Source organism: Mauremys reevesii, linkage group 2 (assembly GCF_016161935.1).
Source record: "Mauremys reevesii isolate NIE-2019 linkage group 2, ASM1616193v1, whole genome shotgun sequence".
NCBI classification, from domain to species: domain Eukaryota; kingdom Metazoa; phylum Chordata; order Testudines; family Geoemydidae; genus Mauremys; species Mauremys reevesii.
Window position 1 is genome coordinate 44,471,813 of NC_052624.1, and position 22,584 is coordinate 44,494,396.

Below are 22,584 nucleotides of genomic sequence, written 5' to 3' on the forward strand. Positions count from 1 at the left end.
AGTGGGTTTACAGTAATATTTCCTATTTTAAAAGTCTTTTTCTCTTCTCCTGTAACTGTTGATATATGAAAGACACCACAGGGAAAACAATGAAAATAATTGTATACAAAGTCCTGACATACACAAGGCACAGATGAGAAAAAACACTTTTCTCTGGTCTCTTTGGACTACTGTAACTTTACTGTAGGAGGTGTTTGTATCAATAGTAAGTAAAATGTTCTCTCAAGCAGGATTTGTAGGCTGTTGCTATCCCTTTAAACTGTTTGTTTTACTTTTCAGTCTTTCATTTTGAAAGTGTATTTTTTCAAAGCACACTTCACTTTGAGGCTTTGCTTTGGTGTGGAGGCAATGTACTGGGGCAGGAAAATTGTTGTTGCTTAGTGTTCGGAGCATACACCCCAATCCTGTGAAATGTGAAGAATAGAAGCTAGTTCTTCCCATTCGTTCCTGTTATCACACTATATACAAAACTGCAAACCAGGGTTAAGCTACTGTAGCAAGGAAAGACGGACAATACAGCATTCCTGGAGCAATCATGCAGGGCCCCAGGAAATATAGCACTTACAGTGTATGAAGAGGTGAATAAAAATAGAGCCCTGCAGAGGGACTGTGATCCCGCAGGTCCTGCTGCCTTAACAGCAGGAGCAGGTAAAATGTACTTTGTTGCGGGTGGGATTGGGTGAGCAAAAAAATGAAACTGCGGTAATTTGCGGGAAAACACTAAATCTCTTGTCAGTTTGTCATAAATCGAATTTCAGAAATGCAAAGCAAGTTTTCCTTTTTTTTTTTTAGATATTTTAGTACTTAAATTTAAGCGAGGGATAAAGAGAGATTTGATATCTATTTATAACAGGCGTTAAAGAAGTTTTTACAAGGTTTAAGCAAGATTTGTTTAATTCTTTCAGTGGTAAAAATTGTGTCTGAATTCCATTAATACACATCATATATTAACTGACTGTTTTTTTGGCAGGGGGGGGGGATTAGTAGCTTGGGGGAATCTTGCAGGATTTGTGGGATCTAAGGTTTTTCCAGGTGGGAGTGGGATAAAAATTTAAGAAACAATGTGGGAGTGGGATTAAAAAAATAACCCTGTTCAGGGTTCTAGTGAGTAGGTCCTCAAGGGACCATGCTCACAAGGCTACATCACTACTTTTGTGCGGCTGAGTCTGCAAAGTGGGAAGGGAGTTATATTGCAGATGATACATTTATCTTGCTTTCTTCCACCAACCTGTGATTTACTGGGGGGATTGCAACTCATCAGTGTCAGGTTCAGAGGAGTGCAATGGAATAGGAAGGTGCCATCTATCAAAGAATTATCACCCCAGAACAGATGTGATATCACCTTCTAGCTGAGAATTACTGTAGTGCATCTGTTAGTATCACTATTTACACAGCAATCCATGGTGTTGGCAGGATTTGGTTCTAAAATATGCAGAACATTACATCTTTTATAATACTTCAAATGTAAAGTTCCTGCAGTGGAAGAAAGACTGGATCAATTCCCCTGCTTCACTGGCAAATCCTTTACCACTGCAGATTCTAGGACCAGGAAAAGCCACTGTCACATACAAATTACAAAGAGGTGGCTTTACATGTCTCTGTGTTCTTCATAGGTGAGATATCGTTAGTTAATCATTTAATTTTTTTTATCTTTTGGCTACAGAAACTGTTACTGTAATCCTTCAAACCCAGAATATACTTGATTTCCTGATGAAGTTAAAGAAGAGGCCAGATATTTTGAGGAGGCAATAGATATACCCACAAAGCCTGCATTTCCAGTTGCAAGCCTATGCTTGAAAATGCAAAATGGGTGATTGTGTGCAAAAGGGAACACAAATGCACAATTACCTGTGTTTGTAAACACAAGTCTAGATTTCTGTACTCATTTCCCCTGTCTTTAAAAATCTGACTCCAGAAAGTCTAATGTCTATAGAAATCACAACAAATTATCCTGGTTTTATTTTTACTGTCTCTCCTTCCTTCTCCCTCTTCCCGCCCTCTTTATCCTCATCCCTTTCACATGCTTTATGATTCACATAAAGTGTAGCTGGTCTTTAAAAAAAAAATAAAAAAAAATTGAAAGTTAACCAAGTGGATTGAACAGTAGTTGCCATCAACAAATGAGGCTACAGCATTATTCTGTAATAATGCTAGAGAAGTTTCAGATTGAGAAAATCCATCATAAATGAATTTATACGCCCACCCATATTTTTTTAATTAAAATCATCCATGACTCCTTGCTGTAGCTTTGACTACTAAGTACTTACAAATAGCCTTATTAGACATGTTTGGTTTTTTCACAGCTGTAAAAATACATATTTTGCCACATGATTGCTTTTCATTTGATTTATTTAAATAGACTTAGGTAAAGATACAGTTTATATGGAAGGTTAAATGGTCAAAATCCTATTTAATTAACTTATACCCACTTGGGAAACAGCCAAGGTAAAGGAATGCAGTGAAAGTAAGCTTCAAATAATATTAAATCTTTGAAAAAGAACTAACCACCTTTGGTGAAAGACTTTTCTGTTCTTAACCTTGTGTCGTTTAAACTATTTAAATGAGCCATGCAAAACCTTACATTTAATATATAATAGGGCTTCAAAAGAGAGATTATTTTTTTCTTGGCAGTTACAAGAAAACGGACGCAATGGCCCTGAAAGAAAAGGTTATAGTTACCTATTTGGCCATGGTTCCCACTCTTATGTACCAGCCATAGGTATAGGTAATGCCTGATCTAGCATCTATTATTTTTGTTCAAGGTGAGGAACATATAAAGTATATTACAGAACTGGATGCAAATATGGACCAAGATTTTCAGAAGCAAATAGTGGTTTTGAGTGCTTAGTTTGAGACACCTTTAAAAAAAAGTCTTGGTTTTCAGAGAGTGTCTGCTCCACATTTTCTGAAAATCAGGCCCCTATAAGGTGTCTCAAGCTGGGCACCCAAAATCACTGGTCATATCTGACCATGGGCATGAAAAGAGTTCCTACCTTAGACAGAACATTTACTTCTCATAGGAAATCAAACGTCCAGGCTCATTCTTTCCTTCTCCACTAGTACAAGTCAAGGAGCCCCCAACTGCAATTCTGCAATACTGTCTAAAATGGAAAGTAGATCTGTTACTTAAAACTGCCATTTAATCTCATATACCTTGTGATTCAGCTTGTGCGGTTTCCAGTCTATTTAATTTTATATATACTTATTCATTTGCAATACTGTCTTCCCCGATTCTACAGATGCTCCTCTGCTGCAGTTCTACAGTGTCAGAGTTCCGCATGACTTTCTACAAAAGACCAGGGCTGGGAGGGATAGAACAGGTATCCCACAGATCTTTTGGTAGCATCCCACAGAATTTCAGTCAGAAACCCAAATAGGCATTAATGCTACTTCAAGCAGCATTACTTCCCTCAGGTGTTACAATTGCACAGCCATGTGGGGACCCAGCTAATGAAAGCACAGTGAGGAGGGGAAGGTAGCATGGAGGGGGCAAACTGCCATGCAGAACTGGGGCTTCCTTTCCTTGTAGATTCTCAGTCTCTGCTGGGTTGGGAGACTATAACCCCAGCTTCAGAAGATCAACTTCAAGCCTTTCTGATCTCTATGTCCCTCTTCTGTGGTGTGCTCTGCAGGACTGGACAGTAGCCCTATGTACTGTAATGGTGCTGGGAAACATTCTAAAATGGAAAGTAGATCTGTTACTTAAAACTGCCATTTAATCTCATATACCTTGTGATTCAGCTTGTGCGGTTTCCAGTCTATTTAATTTTATATATACTTATTCATTTGCAATGCTGCTCTATAGGATTTATTTTAATTTATGTGACTACTTTGGCATGATGTTCAGTCTCTGAAAAGCCAGCCCAGCAAATAGAGTTGTATAACCTGATGGAGCTTAAAAAATAGCAGCTTTCAACTAGAAGGGTTCTTTGCTATCCAGGATGCAACTGTAATGATGTCCCATCTCTTAAGCTAAAAACAAAGGCTTTCATAACTCAGCATTCCAGATTAATTAAGAATTCCTTACTAGTCTCAAAAGTATTCTCCCTTTTGGAGAGAAACACCAGACAAAACATTTATCAAAAGCAGAAATATGAATGAAAAATGAATTTTTCTTAGGCTTATACTTTCCTGTCTCTTATTCCTTTCTCTTTCCTCCACCCAAATACACATTCCCCACATCAAAATATTTACAAAGGTAGCTAGAACCAAAACTGGCTCCAGAGACTGATAAGGTATTTTAAAGACCCTGATAATAATAGATAAACTCGTACTGCCTCACTTTTTATCATGTATAGTATTTGAATCTGTTGAATTATGCTTATTTAAAATATTTTCAGTACTTCATGGAGCTATCTTTAAGTCCCGAATAGTTCTTGTTTATTTTGTTTAAATGAGCCAGAAGATTGTCCATGCCATTCCTTAGACCAGTGATACTCAGACTCAGCTTACGCACAAATAAATCTGTTAGTCTTTAAGGTGCCACTGGACTCCTTGTTGTTTTTGTGGATACAGACTAACACGGCTACCCCCTGATACTTCAGACCTCAGTGGTTCAGAAGCCAAATTAACGATAAACATTACCCACAAGAGCCACAGGAGTGTGAAATCATTGTTTTGTTTACTATTTATCTATATTCTCATAGCAAAATGACTGACCAAGTATTCTGCAATTGGTTAATAACATAGTAAAAGCATCCTGATTGGTTAATAACTTAGATTGGTTAATAATTAAATCACACAGTGTTTTTAACATCATGTGTGCTGCAAAGAGCCACAGGAGACACATTAAAGAGCCACTTGTGGCTCCCAGTTCTCAGTTGGAGTCTCACTGCCTTAGACCCTCCTGCAGTTCCTTCCCACCAATTGCATCTGGATTTACACACAAGGTCCCCTGGATTATTTTGCACCAGAAGTCTTAAATGTGTTCTAAGAACATTGATTAACCACGAAGCTAAACTGAATATATTGATCATGTGTATGCAAAATGCCATATTTTAACTACCTTTAATATACTGTAGCTTCACATAATGTGGCCCCTAAACTTCTTTTCAAAGGAGGTGGATGCTAACAGCTCATCTAGCATGCAGTCAACGTAGATTTCATTTTACACAGTAGATTGTGAAACCTTTACTCCAGCAGTGTACAACCTTGGCAGCACTGCAGGCTCTTCTGGCAACTTCCCTGGAACCAAAAGGCCACACTAATTTGCATATAAATTTGCAGAGGATTTTAATCAGATATAAATGTGCAGTCACGTTTTAGCAGAGTGCTGTGTATATACATTTCATTTCACAGAACACATAGACAAAATATGCTTGAGGGCAGTGGGGGGAAGTATCAATAGGAAAACCAGAACTTTTTCTCTGTGCTGTCGTCTTTTGTCTGTGTGGTGACCACAAACATTACTGCATGTAGCTTTGAGTCTGTTAGCCAGTTGTGATGTTTCAGTTCAGAGGCAGACAAAGAGCGTGTTCACAAATGTAAGTACTTCCAAAGGCGCTTACACAATTCCAGTGTTGTGTAACGCTGGATATCAGTCAGCTGACTGGCATATATAGAAATTCAGTAAGTTTCATTCATGAAATTTGGATTGAGGCATGAATACTCAATCTGTTCACCTTGAACTTTGGCCTTACAGTTTAAGGTTTACACCAGTGGTGGGCAATCTGTGGCCTACGTGCTGCTTGCAGCTCATCAGGGTAATCTGATTGCAGCCCGCGAGACATTTTGCTGACGCTGACCGTCCGCAGGCACAACCCCCCGCAGCTCCCAGTGGCCACGGTTCACCATTCCCGGCCAATGGGAGCTGCGGGAAGCGGCGGCAAACACATCCTTGCAGCCCACCACTTCCCACAGCTCCCATTGGCCGGGAACAGCGAATGGCGGCCACTGGGAGCTGCGCGGGGGTGGGGGCGTGCCTGCGGACAGTCAAATGTAAACAAAATGTCTCACAGCCCTCAATCAGATTACCTTGATGGGCCGCCGGCTGCCCGCCACTGGCTTATACCGTTCCTTTGCAGTTGGAAATTAGATTGCAGAGAACTTAAACATTTTTCTGGCCCTTTGAAAGTGTCTGAATTGTTGATTAAATGAGTCTTGAAGCTTCTTGATCCCTTAAGGACACAACTGTTATACTCTGACTTCTTGAGTAATTGTTGGCAAGTCAGGAAAATGAGAGAAGCCATTCCACTGAATCAGTCTGTAAACAAAACAAAATTTCCATCTACTGCATGGGCCCTCAGTCCCCTCTTGCTCTCTGCAATCCTGAAGCATGTACAAAATGGGTCTCTTGATTAGGCAATGGCCTATTATAAGAGACCATCCCAAAATATCCCCAAACCTTTTGAGTTCTGTTCTGCTCCTCCTTTATTAGTAGCCCTTCTCCATTATTCAACCAATTCTTGCCCCTAAGGAATCAGTTAAGAGATTTCACTATATTTCTGCGTATCTGAAAAGAATTAGTTGTTTGTGAGTCAGGAAGTCAGACTTGCAGAAAGTGGAGGCCTGCAGCAAGTGGTGAACTATGAGAAACTATTTTAGTTGAAGAGTGAGTCTGTTCAAGCTCCCTCAGCCGGTTGTTCCTTCTAAAGCTCCCAGTCCCTCCCACCATTCTGTTTGGCGTAGCTACTGCACCCAGGAATTCTCCCATCTGCTCGCTCATCTATATTCCACACCTCCAGAGAGAGGTTCAACCCAGGAGCAGCCAAAGCACTTTAGGCAGTACACCACTGACCTAATAGGTCTTTCCTGTTTGTGTTCTATTAGATCCAACCAATTCTGATTAGCATGATCAACAGGAAAGGCATTTTTTTAAAAATCCACCTTGGCTTTTAAGTCATTCTAATTAAGCATCAGCATTAATAGCATGTTGATATAAATGTGGGCAGCTCACATCTTTTATTATTTACTTTACAGTAATACATAGATGCCCACACTGAAATCAGGCACTAAGTACAAACACATCCTAGAGCAATTGGTTGTGGTGTCCGATCACAAATGCAGGAAGACAACATTGCATCAGTTTATATGTAGATGGTTCCCTTTGGCAGGTTTTCTTTGCAAACAGGGGCGGCTCCAGGCACCAGCGCAGCAAGCGCGTGCCTGGGGTGGCAAGCCTGGGAGGGGCGGCGTGCCAGTCATAGTGAGGGCAGGAGTCAGAGGGCCTTCAGCGGTGTTTCTGCGGGAGGTCCACCTGTCCTGCAGCTTTGGCGGCAATTCGGCGGGTGGGTACATTGAAGGCGCGGGACCAGCAGATCACCCACAGAACCGCCACCGAATCCACGTTACTGGTGGACCTCCCACAGAAACGCCGCCGAAGGCTCCCTGACTGCCGTGCTTGGGGCGTCAAAAAACATAGAGCCGCCCCTGTTTGCAAACATAAGGGTTAGAGATCTAATTTCTGCAGTACTGAGGAGACTGCCACCAAGCAGATGGCAAGAAAAAGCATGGCAAGCTCTTTGGAAGCCATGGGTTATATTCCTTAGTTTTACTGCACAACTGTGGGGATAAATATCTGTGAGTGAGTTTTTACCCACTGATCTTGTTGGGCCCAACCTCAGAGGTGACAAGTCAATAATCATTGTAAGTGTCATGTCTGGGGGCTGACGGTCAGAGCTGAAACAGGAAAAACAAAGAGGATGGAAGAAGTTGTAAGAATTTGGCTCATCATTGTCTGGTTTGAAAAGCACATTCTAGTGAAAGAAGAGGTACCGATATTTCCAGTGGTGAGCTGTAGCCGGTTCCCACAGGTTCTCAAGAACCGGTTGCTAAAATTAGACCTCCGTGGAGAACCGGTTGTTAGAGCCAGGAGGTGGGCAAAGAACTCCGGTCCATGGGCCGGACCATCCTGTTGCTCCCAGGATTCCCAGCTGGGAAGGCTGAGGCTCCCCCGGCCCTTCCCCCGCTTCCCCGCAGCTGCAGCATGGCCAGCCACCGGCATCAGCTGGGCAGCTCAGCTGAGCTCCGGAGTCGTCCTGCTGCTTTGAGCTGCCGGCAAGGTAAGGGGGAGGGGGCTGCAAGCTCTAGGGCTGCCGAGGGGGCAAGTGGGGCAATTTGCCCCAGGCCCTGCAGGGGCCCCCGGCCCCACGAGTATGTCTCCCCCTGCCCCGGCCCCTCCCCTTAAATCAGAACTTTTTATAGGGAACGGGTTGTTAAGATTTTGGCAGCTCATCACTGGATATTTCTGTAGTCTTGATGTGTTCCAAAATCTTGGTGTCTGAGCTATTAAGCTTCTTTCTTTTTTTAAAATAAGGTTCCTATGGCTCTCCTTGCAAACTATATTGAACTCACTAAGGCTACTATTTTTGTAGTACTTCTGTCTGAAGTATTAACTTTCCCAGAGCTCACTTGTAGAGACTCTATTTTATTCTCAAAGACTGGAAGAGGTATAGTAGATTCCTTCCTGGCCATTTTTCATGTGAAGCCTTATTCACATGGTAATTGAAAAAGGCTTTGTGGACTTTGTTCTCTACTCAAAGGAAAAAAAATACAGCTGTGGCCAGCTTGGGGTAGTAGAGAATTTTTGCTGACAGACTCACAGAAAAAACTAGCTTGGAAGTTACCACAGCCACCCAAAGGTTAAAAGATCAACTACGAACTATGTTACCAAATATTAGTGAAAATAAAACCAGTGAATAAAATGCTAGCTCATCTTTGTTTAGTTCAGTAACAAATGTGCAAGAGTTAGTTAAAATGTTTTGAGAGATCTGTGTACGAGGTATTCTGTAATTGAATATTGAGTGCAACAATGCCCCGAGTGTGTTGTTCTAAGAGATTATTTATATTACTATAGCACCTAGATGTCCCAGTTAGGTATCAAACTTCCATTATAATAGGTATTGTACAGCATCAAGCTACAACATCTGGATTCAGATTTCTTACAATCTAAAGTTAAAGGACATCTAGGACTTTGATTTGGACTGTTATAATGACAGGTTCAAAATTCATAGTCAGATCTGGGTTAGGATTTCAAACACATTCTCCAAACTTTGCTGCTGTTCAGATCCAGGATTTTTGCCTCATTATTATTGTTATATAATGCGAGCACCTGGAGGTCACAAGTAACATCAGGACTTCATTGTGTTAGGTACTGTATACCACACAGTAAGAGGCAGATCCTACCCCAGTGAGTTTATAATCTAACCAAACAAAACAGACACACACAGAAGTGAAATGACTCGCCCAAGATCATGCATCTATTCCATGGCAGAGTCAAGAATAGAACCAGGTCTTTTGAGTCCCAATCTAATGCCCTGTCCACTGCAGCATACTAATAGGCCAATCATCCTTAGTGGCTAGAGTTGGCGGGCATCTGGTTTTCAACTGGAATGTCCAGACGAAAAGGGACCCTGGCAGCTCTGGTCAGCACTGCTGAACGGGCCACTAAAAGTCTGGTCGACAGTGCAGCAGGGCTAAGGCTGGCTCCCGGCCTGCCCTGGCTCTGCATGGCTCCCGGTAGCAGCTGCCATGTCCAGTTCCTAGGCGCAGGGGCGGCCATGGGGGTTCCACACAGTGCCCACCACCCCAAGCGCCAGCCCCGCAGCTCCCATTGGCCGGGAACCACAGCCAATGGGAGCTGTGGGGTCAGCACCTGCGGGTATGGGCAGTGCGCAGAACCTCCTGGCCCCTCCCCATAAGAGCCAGACATGTCAGCCGCTTCTGGGAGCTGCCTGAGGTAAGCACCACCCGGTTAGAGCCCACACCCGAACCCCCTCTAGCACTCCAGTCCCCTGCCCTAGGTTGGAACCCCCTCCCACACCCTAACTCTCTTCCAGAGCCCGCACTACTCACCTCCTCCTGCACCCCAAACTCCTCCAGCCGCTTCTGGGAGCTGCCTGAGGTAAGCACCACCCGGCTAGAGCCCACACCCGAACCCCCTCTAGCACTCCAGTCCCCTGCCCAGGTTGGAACCTCCTCCCACACCCTAACTCCCTTCCAGAGCCCGCACTACTCACCTCCTCCTGCACCCCAAACTCCTCATCCTCAGCCCCACCCTAGCCTGCACCCCCAACCAGAGCAATTCATTTACCAGGTCTTTTAGTTGTAAATAGAACAAAATCTTGATCCTGCAATGATCTCCATTCAGGTGCTTGAATGCGGGACTCTGTGTGGGAGCAGGAAGTATCCCAGGCAAAGTTCTTTGCCGGATCAGGAACTATGAAAAACAGACACTGCCTACATTTTTATTAATATTTCTGACTTAGGATTTTTGGACGTGGTTAAAATATGCAGCAATATTTTTCTATATGGGACTGAAATCAGAGAGACTCATTGTGAATTAGCAAATGAACACAATAAAGAAGTAAGACATGGTATAGAAGAGTAATTAAAATGCCTCAGAAAACCTTTTACATATTTGACTAACATGGTTCTGATGATATTTAATAGCATATGAGTAAATTTTCTGTATAACACTGGCTGATCACATAGAGCTAGCTCCTCTGTTTCCAGCTGGATAAGCTGCAATTAAAGGCAGCTAAAAATAAATATAAATGGATCTGGAAGGGATGTGGCCTGTGTGACAGAATAGGAGGAGATACCATCTCTATTAAGGTGTGGTCCATCTTATGAAAAAGGCGGAGAGTCACTGCTCTAGTATATCTGGTAAAGGGAATTAAGTCTTACACCCGCCTATACACACAACGTGCACCAATTTAGCTAAAATCTCTTTCAACATCAATTTAGTTAAACTGGTGCAAAATCCTGCATAGATATTCTTAAACCAACTTGAGAGCGTCCACACAGGAGTTGGCACCAATTTAATTAAATTCAAGACACAGCTTAAAACTGGTGCAAGTTTGTGTATAGACGAGGTCTTGGAAATAAGAGACCTCATTTCTGCACAGGTCTAATATATCTCGCTGAGGGGTGGTGAGAGACTGCCATTTTTTGTTTGAATGATGGGGTGTGAGAGCTAGAGAACTGAACAATAAAGTCTGTTGTAAAATACTTCCTGCGAACCTTGCCAGTTTGGAAAAATCATAGTTTATTTCTAGAGTCAAATAATCTATTTTAAAATACATTTTTAATCCTGGCCTTAAGACTTGGCTCCCCAGTGCATTTCAGGAGCATGGAGTAACTGGACAAAACTAAAGCCCAGGATAAATCAGTTTTGAGTAGCCATATACTTAGCCCCAGTGAACAGTATTCCTCAACAAACCAGCTGTACGGTTTAGCCTATGGAAGAGAAGCCTACAAATGAGCTAGAATCAGTACTGAAATAATCACTTATTTCACCTCTGAGCTAATGCCACTGAAGATATGTAAAGAAACCTAACAGGCGGCTGTCTGTACTGATCCTGGCCTGTGGAGAAATAGAAGGCTTAAGCTAACAATACTGCAAAGAATGTTTTTCATATAATATAACAATAGTATTTTTAAAACTTGCCGCAATGCAAATCCATTTGAGAAACAAAGTACCTTGTAATATATAAAAATTGTATTTTTTTAAAATATGTATTTCTATAAATGTCTGTTTATATATGTATGTTTTACATACATTTATGCATACACGTACTTAGACATGCTGTGTGTGTGTGTGTGTGTGTGCGTGTGCATATAGACACAGAGCTAAAACAATGTATGTATATGTACCTATATTTGAGGGGGGTGAAGCGTTTATAAGAGGCTGTCCTGATTTAATGTCTCTGTTTGCTTGTATTCAGCACGTAAGGGCTTATACATGCAGTTTGCTCAGAAGAGTGCTGAAGTACTTCTTGCTTGTGCCTCAAATCAGAAATGCCATGAAGTGCAGCTGCAGAGATAATACATTCCCCCCAAAGGCTTTGGCTGAGCAAATTAGGTGTCAATGGGGTGCCTGCGCAGGCAGTACTCTCTCTAATTAGTCTCTTGAGCCTCGTTGGTGGCGGGTATATGATGATCTAATCAATTGGTCTGTGTCTGCTGGTACGTGTAAAAATCCCACCAGGCAGCGCTGTCTCCCACAGGTCACTCACCTGCACAGCGGGAATGCTCATTTTCATTTTTCATCTCTTCCATCACATGATGCTGACAGTTGGTTTTAAGAAAACTGAATCCAAAAAAATATCTAGTTCATAGGGCATGCGGGTCAGAATAAAGCTGCATTATGGGTATTGGAGAGCCAATTAATTAACATTGATAGCAAAGAGCTGTATGTAGATATTACCGGAATACAAATTTTATCGATAATATATTTGTTTTAATGCCTTCACTAGTACAGAGATGAATAAAAAAGAAAGAAATGCATTATCTGTTAATATTATACAATTTTATGGAGCAATAGCTGGGTATATTAATATGGGGAGGGGACCATTGTTGATGGTCTTAAATTGCCAGTTTATTTCACCTTCCAGGAAATGCAGTGTCTCCCAGTTATCTGGTTGCATTTGTGTTTACAACCATATTTCCTAGGAATGAACTGTCTAAAGTGCTGCTAAATAGAACTGCACTCGGAGTGTGCTTTGCATGTTAAGGACTCTGCATGAGCACAGCTCCACCCTGTTTTATAATTTGCTCCCTAATTAATAGCACCTTGGGAAGGATGCTGAGGCTGCCAAAAGTAGCCTGTAAGGGAACCAGAGACAAATATTTTTAAAGGGAAGAACTGTCCTTTTATAAATTAAAAAAAAGATAATCTTCAGGAAGTGTTGGCCTCTTAGTCACCCCTCCCTTGCCCCAGGCCTTGAGACTTAGAATTAATATTTAAAATACAAAGCTTTTGTATCCTTTAATAGTGTTGCTATTACATCAACAGCTGCGATATTATACAGTTATTCATTGCTTATTTTTAAGCTGGATTAATAAATTGTATGACAAAACAGGGTGTATGCAGCAGAGAATTTCATACAGTTACAATTACATTGCTTGATTTGCATCATTAAATATTTCAGATGCATCATTAACTTGCTTATAATCTTTTATTATTTTTAATAGAGACATTATGAAAATCTAAACTGTCTCATCCTGCAGTGCAAAAATAAAAGTTCATTTTTAAGGCAGTCTGTTACATGTCAGGCGGTACTTTAAGGAGATCTGAAAGAGCCCTTGTTTGCTCTTGGGAAATCATAAGTTGTAAATATTCCATTTTGCAGCTTATGCTTTTATAAGCAAAGCTGTGACCAGGGGCCATACACACGATCTGTAAAGTCACCAAGCAAAACTTCGATTTGTATGATCAGAAAAAAAAATAGGAAATTTTAGTGAGGATTTTTCTAAAATAGATCTCTCTTTTTTTACATGCAAAAGCAGAATTGCTATCGTGTAGAGAATCCTGGTTCAGCAACAGCCTTGGGTCTTAGATGTTTGGTGCTTAAAGGGTGGGGGCAGCATGGACCACATTGCTCTCCAGTATCCCTTTCGCAATGACTGCATTACCAACCTGAAAGCCAAAGGAAAGGTGTCTCAGAAGCAGTCAGCACTGGGGATGGGAGAACTACACTGTAACAGTTAAGGGGGTTCTTATTCAGAGCCACATCAGAGAAACAAAGGAGCCTCTATAGAAATCTTTGAACATTATTCCACATGTTAATCACCACTGTCAGTCCTTATTCCATCTTGTAACCAAAATGATGCTGTCAGTGTTTCCCAGCATGTAAAATGGCAGCTCCTGCTGTTTAGTGTCGTAAATCATTTGTGCTAGCATAAGAACATAAGAATGGCCATACTGGGTCAGACCCCAATGGTCCATCTAGCTCAGTATCCTGTCTACTGACAGTGGCTGGTGCCAGATGCTTCAGAGGGAATGAACAGAACAGGGCAATTAGCAAGAGACCAATTCCCTATCTCCCAATCCCAGCTTCTGGCAGTCAGAGGCTTAGGGACACCCAGAGCATGGGGCTGCATCCCTGACCTATCCTCCATGAACTTATCTAATTCTTTTTTGAATGCAGTTATACTTTTGGCCTTCACAACATCTGCTGGCAATGAGTTCCACGGGATGACTGTGCATTGTGTGAAGAAATACTTCTTTATGTTTGTTTTAACAATGCTGCCTATTAATTCCATTGGGTGACCCCTGGTTCTTGTGTTCTCCACAACTGCTGGCCTGATTCTGTGAAGTGCTGAACATCTGTTTGCGACTGGAGAGTGCTTGGCATGGCACAGGAGGCATGTAGCACCTCACAGATGTTGGCCCTTCATTAGAGAGTTGTCTGTGTCTGATCAGTTTTACGTGGAGAGCCAAAGCTTGGAGAGTTTAAGTGTTTTGCAACTGGAAAATTTTAGTGTCACTGGGAAAGTTTTTGTTTGTTCACTGTGGCAAAGAGCAGTTTGTGCCCTTAGTGGAAACTTCTTTCTCTGTCCTTCTGTTACAAATGCCAGAGACTCAAGTTTTGTTATCCCAGATCTGGTTAATTTGAAAAGCAACATCTGGACAGGGTCTTATGTCCCAATCATTTTGTCACTCGTATTGGATGATGTCTGCTTTGCTTGTTATACCAAGTCCTGGGACTCCAGCATTATGTGCTTACCCTTATAGTCTGGCCAGGTGTTCTCTGCCTGCAATGACATTTTTTAAGCAGTACAGGAACCACAGGGATCAGCAGGGCAACCAGACCAAAGTTAGGGTTGCAGAATATAAACCCAAGGTGCAAGAGACCCATCTATCCCCACTGAACATTGAACAGGCTCCAGGATCTATAAATCTTCCTGTTTCTCAGTTGCTTCCGTACAGGATGGTGGGGGTCTCCACTAAGCAGTGTTAGTTTAGGAAAATGTGGAATTTGGGGAATATTATCAAAATGTCACCAATGAACACTAGTGAAATTTTAACCCCCAAAATAGTGTGCTTACTTATATAAGTGTCAACTAGAGAGTTCATCTTCAATATGGTCTTTGAAACCAGAGATACTGAGGCATCAGCCATAACCAGCAGCCAACGGAAGAGTGGGATTTTCATGTGGATGCCAGGAGTTAAGTGTTGGTAGGCGTCCAGCACAAATCACAAAGGCAATTGGAAAACAACCCACATAGGACTCAAGAAATGGTCAAACAGACTCCAAGAGGCCATAAGACACTAACTGCCACACACCACTCATAGTGTGTTTTTGTTGATCTAGCTCAGGTGCTGTGTAGTTTTAATGGAGAGGGAGAGGAGCACTCAGGGACTGTGGTAATGAGCCTGGCATGGGTGGAGAGAGAGAAATTGCAAAAGGTGGAAATTGTTTAAGCTACTTCTGATGAAAAAAGCAATTAGTCTTATGCTTGAAGCTGCAGTTTGCATTAGTTTTTCAGGCGATTGTTTCTTTCCTGGTGTTGAAATGAGGTCCTTATAGACTGGAGTCAGTGGCGCCCACCATTTGATTTGTGTAGTTTTAGGAGGTGCTAATACCAACAGAGCTCTAAGTCTGATAAATATTTTTACGTAGCTGCCTTTCAAGTGCTGTTTTCTTGTATATGTGAATCCTTGCAATTCCATATAAAAGTGTAACAAGTGCCCATAGTTCAAATCTCATCTTTTAGAAAAACCTGTTGTTTTAAAAACAATATCTGTATTTCGAACCTGTCTTTAGGTAATTACAGAATTCCCGATCTTCTTCAGCAAAGAGCTTGTATAGAAACCCATTTGGAGATATTTAAAGGTTAAAAGTGCTAGTGACAAAACTTAAATCCTTCCAGTGGATCCATTCAGCTATAGCTCCTATTACAGTCAATGGGATTTTTATTTAAGTACTTCAGGATCATGCCTTACGGGTCCTCAATCTGTTTGGCTGGCCCCAAATAAATAGCAGAATGATCACAAGCCATCTTTTCAGAATCAATAATTGGGAGTGAGTTTGATGAAATGGAAATCACTGGCATGATTCAAAGATAAAACTAGGGAAATGATTACAACATACATATGCTAGAAAAGCACCAAAATAAAAATGAGTGTTTTGTGTTCCTGGGTGTTTATCATTACCAGGTGGAGTTTACAGAGCTATTTGCTATATATACCTATATATAAGCGAACTCCTTTTTTTGGGCAAAGTCTGAGGGTATCCGTTTATCAGGTAGATCAGCCTCAGCTGTCCAGCCCTCTGTTAGGAGAAGAGAATGGTCATTAGCGCAACTGCTAGGTGCAGTACAGGATGAGCAGCAGGGGAAGGGAGCAGACATAGCTTATAAGCTCCAAATGCTATACCAATAAGCAGCAGGTTCCTCTTTACGTGCCTAGGGCGTGAGCATCTCCTGCAGAGACAGCTGTCTGGTACCACGTATACCTGTGTATACACTCCAGTTGAATGTGTTGGTGCTCATGGCCCCTCTGAAGAGTAGGCCACTTTTATGTAGATCCCTTAGTAAGGACTTAGGCGCCTTAGTTTAGGCACCCGATTGGAAAATGCTGGCTTCAGGGCAGTGGTCCCCAAACTGTGGGGCGCGCCCCCCTTGGGGGATGCGGAGGAACATTCGGAGAGGCACGTGCAGTGGGGCCTGGGCCAGCCCTTACTGGGAGCGGGGAGGGAGCACCACCCAGCACCATTCTGCTCCCAGCTGTGCTCCATCTCTGGCCCCACCCCAACCGCATTTCCACACTCAACCCAGGGTTCCAGCCCCAGCCGAGGCTCCACTCCTGACCGCCTCCTGGAATTTCAGTAAGGCCATGGCCCCACTCCAAGCCCCAGCCCCCGCTCCTGACGGCGGGCTCCCATGAGGGCTGGCTGTGGGCAAGCATACTTTTTAGATTCAGAAATGATAAAATGATGCCGGTCATGAGACTGCTTATAATTTCTATTTTTCCCTTACAGGATTACGTTCACCCATTCTTCAGGAGGGAAACAGAACCTAATTAGGGGACCAATGATTTGAAGGAACCGTGGCCCTGTCTCCTTTTTCTCTCTCTGGTGGATTTCATTCAAAAGAAAACCGAAGCTGGCAAGACTCCGTTTTTGCCTGCAATTTACTTAAAACCTTGCACGCATTTGGATACGTTGTGATTTCAGAGAACTATGTGAAGATTTAGCTTTTGCTTACTGGTACATGGGATGTACTCTTTTCAGCCTTTTGTGTTTGATTTTGTTTGATTTTCCACTGCAGCACAGCGTCTTTGTAAAGATTTTTATGCTTTCACCAGCAAGGTCTTAAATACGTTAAGACAACACATTTGGTGTTCACACTTGTTCAGTAATGTCTGTACATAAAAGCCAATAGTGGCATAAAAATGTGTGTTTTCTTTGAGAGTTGGGCATATTTTTCAACCAGTAGGGAGGCTATTTCTAGCTAGAACAAGCCCAAGTCCTCAGATTGACTGACAAGTACAGTATCTTGCCATTATTCCTAAAGTGGATTTTTACCTCTTCAGAATGTTCACATCCATTTTTTTTTAAAACCTGGAAATAATTGCATGTTTATTTAGAACTCAGAATTTGGTTATTCCGTGTAGGCTGCATAGCATGCCACTTTACAAAACAGGCCTGCAGTGAAGAAAAAATGACAGAACATACTATACTAACAGATACAGTCATGAATTCCTTACCCTTTGCTAATATAGATTTTTAAATATGTTTTATAGGTCTTGGCTCCATCTTTACTTACTTTTTCCACACCCTATTTAACTTCTGGAATATTTGCTGAAAAAGAAAACAGAAAGAGCATGAAAACAGAAAGCGCATGAGTTTACTTTAGGACAGACACTAGGGTGCAGAAACAGTATTTGCTGAATGAGCCACGAAAACTACCTTTGTTGTTTTGCTTCTTAGAAAGCAAAATGAAAAGTCACCCTGATCTAAAATGTTTGCTGTTCCACACCAGAGCATTTTCACTTATCTTCCTTAGACATTTTAATCTGATTGGAGGACGCCACCAGCTACTGTGTATTTAAGTTCTGTTTTGACTGAATCACTCCAATGCAAACTTGGCAAACAGTGCAGTCATGTCATTTTCAAAAAGGAGACTTCTGCTCCCCTGGATTGGGGAGGCAGGGCTTGAGGGGAGCTTGTGGAACAGGACCACCCTAATGTACAAAACTTTGAATTCAAAGAGACTGGGAATGGGGCAAATCCTGCTCTTGAGTTATAATGGTGCTTGAACAGAAGGGCTTGTTAGGCTATTTTATTCAAAACGTGAAGTTCCTCTGCTTCCTGGATGCATCAACTGCCAAAAAAGCGCACTGGTTTAGCATGTAATGTTTTGTTTGGAGGGAAGGGGGGAAAGAGTTGGGTTACCACCCCTTTATTAAACTCTAGCAGTGTTTCTGTTGGGAACTAGGAAAGAACACCCAACAAGGCAAATCCTGGATTGTTCAAAAGCTACCAGTAGAGCTTTCCTCTTATGAACTACAGTAACTATTGCTCTGTACTTTCAAACACAGTTAAGATGTGAAAATACACCCAATAGTTGCACAGTCATTAAAACCATATGTCCCCTGTGACATCTCTGTTGTTTAGAAACTTGTAAAAACTACATGAAAGCTACTTAAATAACAATCCTATTTTAAAACTTACCACAAATTCATTCTGGTACTTACAAGGACAGGAGGTGGAAAAAATAAGCAGCAAGCCCACTGAACTTTTCAAACTCATCACAAATGAAAATTGCCTTATATGTCATTTGCTTTGAGTTACGTTTCATTTTATTTTTTAGAGAAAAATCTTTTGTACATTATCTTTGCTACTTAAATCATATGCAATTTGATGTTTAAAATTAGCTATTTTTTAAGAAAGGCTTTACTTCAAAAATCTGTAGAATTTTTGAAAATGTAACAAAGCTTTCAGTTAGGAAAATAAGAGCAGTTCCTTAGACATATATCTTTTACTTTGGCAGCTTAAATAGGGAGGGTGAGCAATTATGCTGCTCCATGAAACATCTGGTGGATTGATAGAGTAATTCCCCAAAGTGTTCCCTTCGGAGGGATACAAGTCTAGCACCTTACTTATCCATGGTAAATCAAGCATAGCATTTGCTTAAATCAAGTGTATATTCCTCTCTTCTCTCCCCCTTTTAAACAACCATTGAAATCGTTAATGGTTATGGCCAAAATGTTCACATTTGAGTACCTGAAGTTGGGTATGTAAATTTAGATTTAGGTGCCTAAAAAGAAAGTGACTCAATTTTCAAAGGGGCTAAGCACCTCTGAACTCCCAGTAGAATTTTGGGAACTCAGCATTCCTGACAATCAGGTCACTTATTTACACACCTAACTTCAAACACCCAAGTTTGAACATTGTGGCCTGTGCTCATCAGCAGATTTATTATTCTCTTGAGGAAATTCTGAAATGTGAGTGAGTGTCTTCGTGGATGGATAACTTTTATTCAGACAGTTGATGGGGTTGGGAGTAAGACTTTGAAAAGGTTCACACAGATCCCCAAACCCACTCAACAGCAGATAGTTCTCCGAGTTCTAGTGCAACTGCAAACCTCAGGCCAGGTGCCAAAAAGCTCCCTAGCCCTGGGTGGTTGTGATTGTACAGCCCTGCTCCCCCTCCCTCTCCTTCCAGAGCAGCCCCTACTTAGCGAGTTGTCACCCTGAAATACCCATCAACTAGGAACCCCAACTAAACATTAGATCTTTCTGTGGAAGGCCAAACAATCCTCCTGCTGCAACATCCTGAAACTGGGTGTTTCCTCCATTGCTCCCCTAAGAAGTGCTGGCTGACCATTCTCCCACTGCTGACCCCCAAATCTAAAAGGGTCTTCAGAGAAGCAAGAGGAGGCAAATTGGCTCTTGAAGAGACGAGCATGAGCTAGGAAAGAATCCTGCTCCTGCTGTCAGCCACTGCATTCTGTTAGGTAGCACTTCACACTCCCAAGCACTGGGTTAGCTGCTGAGTTTTGGTAGGAATGGCCATTACTCCCTAGAGCACAATAGTTTGTGAAGCTATGGGACGCTACCTGCCTCTAGTCAATAATACCATGGCTGGCAGCAACAGTGGGATGATTTCCCTTCTACCGCCTTGCTGGTCCTTTAATGCTTTCTGATGTTGAGGGGAGGTGGTGGCTTTGCCTGAGGGAAGGGAGGCAGCTGTCTGGCATCCCTGAAAATCCAGGGGAGTGGCAGTGGGACAATAAAAGTGCAAAGGCATGTCCTAGCTCCATAAAGATATTAATAGTAGGTGGAGGGGGAAGGAGAGGTGGTGATGGGGATGATCTGTGGGAAGGGAGGATTTCTTGGAAGTTCAGGTTCATAGAACATAACCATATACGTTACCATCTCCAGCTGGCTTTGATCTTCAGTCCTGCTGGGCTCAGTTCATCTGTCCCACATGAACCAGACCCAGCAAGGAGTTGCACAGCACTAGTCAGGACCCCTTAGCGCTATGATAGTATCAACATTACATCACTGCATAGTATCCTGGATTGGGTGGTGGGTTTTTTCCCAGAAAAACATTGCTTAGGATAGCAAATCTGTTCATGCAGCACATGAAAACTCTATCTGCAATGCTGCAGACATTGGGGGCTATTCTTGCCTTTGGCGTGAGGGAGAACTTTACACCGGGAACTCCCACTAATGCTAAAGGATGTTACAATAATCAGTTCCCCACTGATTGGTGGGAGAAATACACCTCAGTGTGTTTTTTGTAAGTGCACACATGACTAAACGTGTTGTCAATGCTCTATGTTATGCTTCTATACAAAATACTCATCTGTGAATATTATTGGTTTTGTAACCTTTGTTTATATAAAATGTTTAGGCTGTACATACTTGGGGGCAAACTACTGACATCCCATATAAATAGACATATGTTGTTTTGCCACCTATAACAATAACCTCCCCTACCAACATAACTGTATGTTACTGCCTTGCAATTTTTTTCACATAAGCAAAAATAAAAGGATGCGCAAAAAATCCTACCCAAAAAATGCGTTTTGACAGTGCTGCATACAAAATCCCTACTCACCAACTTCAGTTGGGCTTTTTGTATGATGCATTGAGGCATTCTTTTTAACAGGGGTTTGGTACATGAAAACAATGTTAATGTAATTTTATATATATATAAAAAATATGTATATATAAAATACACACACATACTTCAGAACAGCAGCATAGTAAGCAGTGCAGTAAAATAAATGTGACATTTGTAATTTGTCTGTATTATGAAAGATGTAATGGTTTGTCAGCTGTAACTGTTTTCTTGTAACATGATATTGAATAAAGTCTAGCAGAATCTCTCTATTCTCCTTGGTGTTTGCTGTGTAGAACTACCATGCAGTATAAATTTCCTTGCAGAGAAATGAAAAGCATAGTGCTTGTAAACATTTTTTAAAACTTTTTGTTAAGGCAACATTACAATAAATCATTAACATACTTCACTGTATATTACTTATTCAGAGTCAAGTTAATATTTAAAGAACATGACTAAAGATTCTGGCTGGGGAGCCCTGGGGAGTATGCTAGAAAGGATGGCCACATTTCTAAATACTTATCCTGGTTTTGGTGCTTCTCTTGTGTACATACTTGCTGGGTGTCTTTTCCATTACAAGGACAGTGCATATTTTACTATACTATAATTCCAGAGGAGGAGGGGTCCCACATTTCCAATAATGTGCAATCCTGAGTCTAGCTGCTAATCATAAAAAAGATATTAATTTGTCATTCTGTTTAAAATGTAGATCCTTTGCTGGAGCATTATGTAATCAGGTCAGGGGATCCCTGGGAAACTGGCACGTTGATGTAAGAAGAATCTTTTTAATAATCACCACATGTGCAAATATGTTCCCCTTTCTCTGCAACCCCTCCAATAGAGCCCCTCTCTAGTAGCAAAAATGTGATGGCCTTTGACTCCAGTTGAGATCCATCTATAGAAATTTTCTTTACGAGCTGTACAAACTGAAAATAATTATATTTTAAGGAATGGAAACTACAGCAAAAAGCACTCTGTAGATGATAAATTGAAGAGTCTTTAGACCCTGATTCAGCCAAGCATCTAAGCACATACTTAGTTTTAAGCACATAATTAAGCATATCCCTATTCAGCAAACCACTTAAACGCATGCTTAGACAAGCCTTTGAAATCAGTGGGATGTAAGCACATGCTTCATTTTAAAATGAAGCATGTGTTTAAATGCTTTGCTGAATTGTGGCATTAGTGAAGTAAATTTTAAACATATAATTATTCTACTTTTAATTTCATGTTTCAGGATACTCTGCTGAATTCTGTATCAGGATAACAGTGCACAGAAGAGGTTATTTAAAAAAAAAGGTGATACTATTAATATAGGGCAAACAAAAACACAACGATAAATAAAGTTGAAATTCTATCTAGACTTAATATGATGCTAATTGCTTGGTTGCAGGGATGTTTGGGTTTTTTTGTTTTTGATCATTTTGTTATGAACATAATAGACCTATTCACAGTATGCTTTCCTTTATAAAAAAAAAGTGACCTATTTTTAAGTGGCAATAGGCTGTTTCCTAGCAAAAACTTTCTGAGCAAAAATGGGCCCATTTTTAGAGATGGTATTTATATTAAAAATATACCCAAGATATAGTTTTGCATGTAATATGAAAATTACTATTGCATCAAACTGAGACATCAAACTTGGATGTGTTGCAAACTCTCATGAAATGGAAGTGACAATTCTTGTGCAAAATTATTCGCAAAAAAACACTGAATTTTTCCTAGCTTTATGAAGACACTTGGCCTGATTTAGGGATAGCTCAGTGGTTTGAGCATTGGCCTGCTAAAC

General features: G+C 41.4%; 1 protein-coding gene across 6 annotated transcripts in view; it reads left to right on the forward strand.

Moving 5' to 3' along the window:
• The window catches only part of CDK14 (cyclin dependent kinase 14), a 543,695-nt gene extending 522,572 nt beyond the window's left edge, over positions 1 to 21,123 (forward strand). For 4 of the 6 annotated variants that reach the window (XM_039522182.1, XM_039522184.1, XM_039522183.1 and 1 more), the window contains exon 14: positions 16,707 to 21,123. The gene's annotated coding sequence lies outside the window, so the exon portion shown is untranslated. Of the gene's footprint in view, positions 1 to 1,663; positions 2,185 to 16,706 lie in introns of those variants that run through there. The other 2 variants (XM_039522181.1, XM_039522180.1) reach the window with 2 other exon arrangements.
• The last annotated feature ends 1,461 nt before the right edge of the window (positions 21,124 to 22,584 follow it).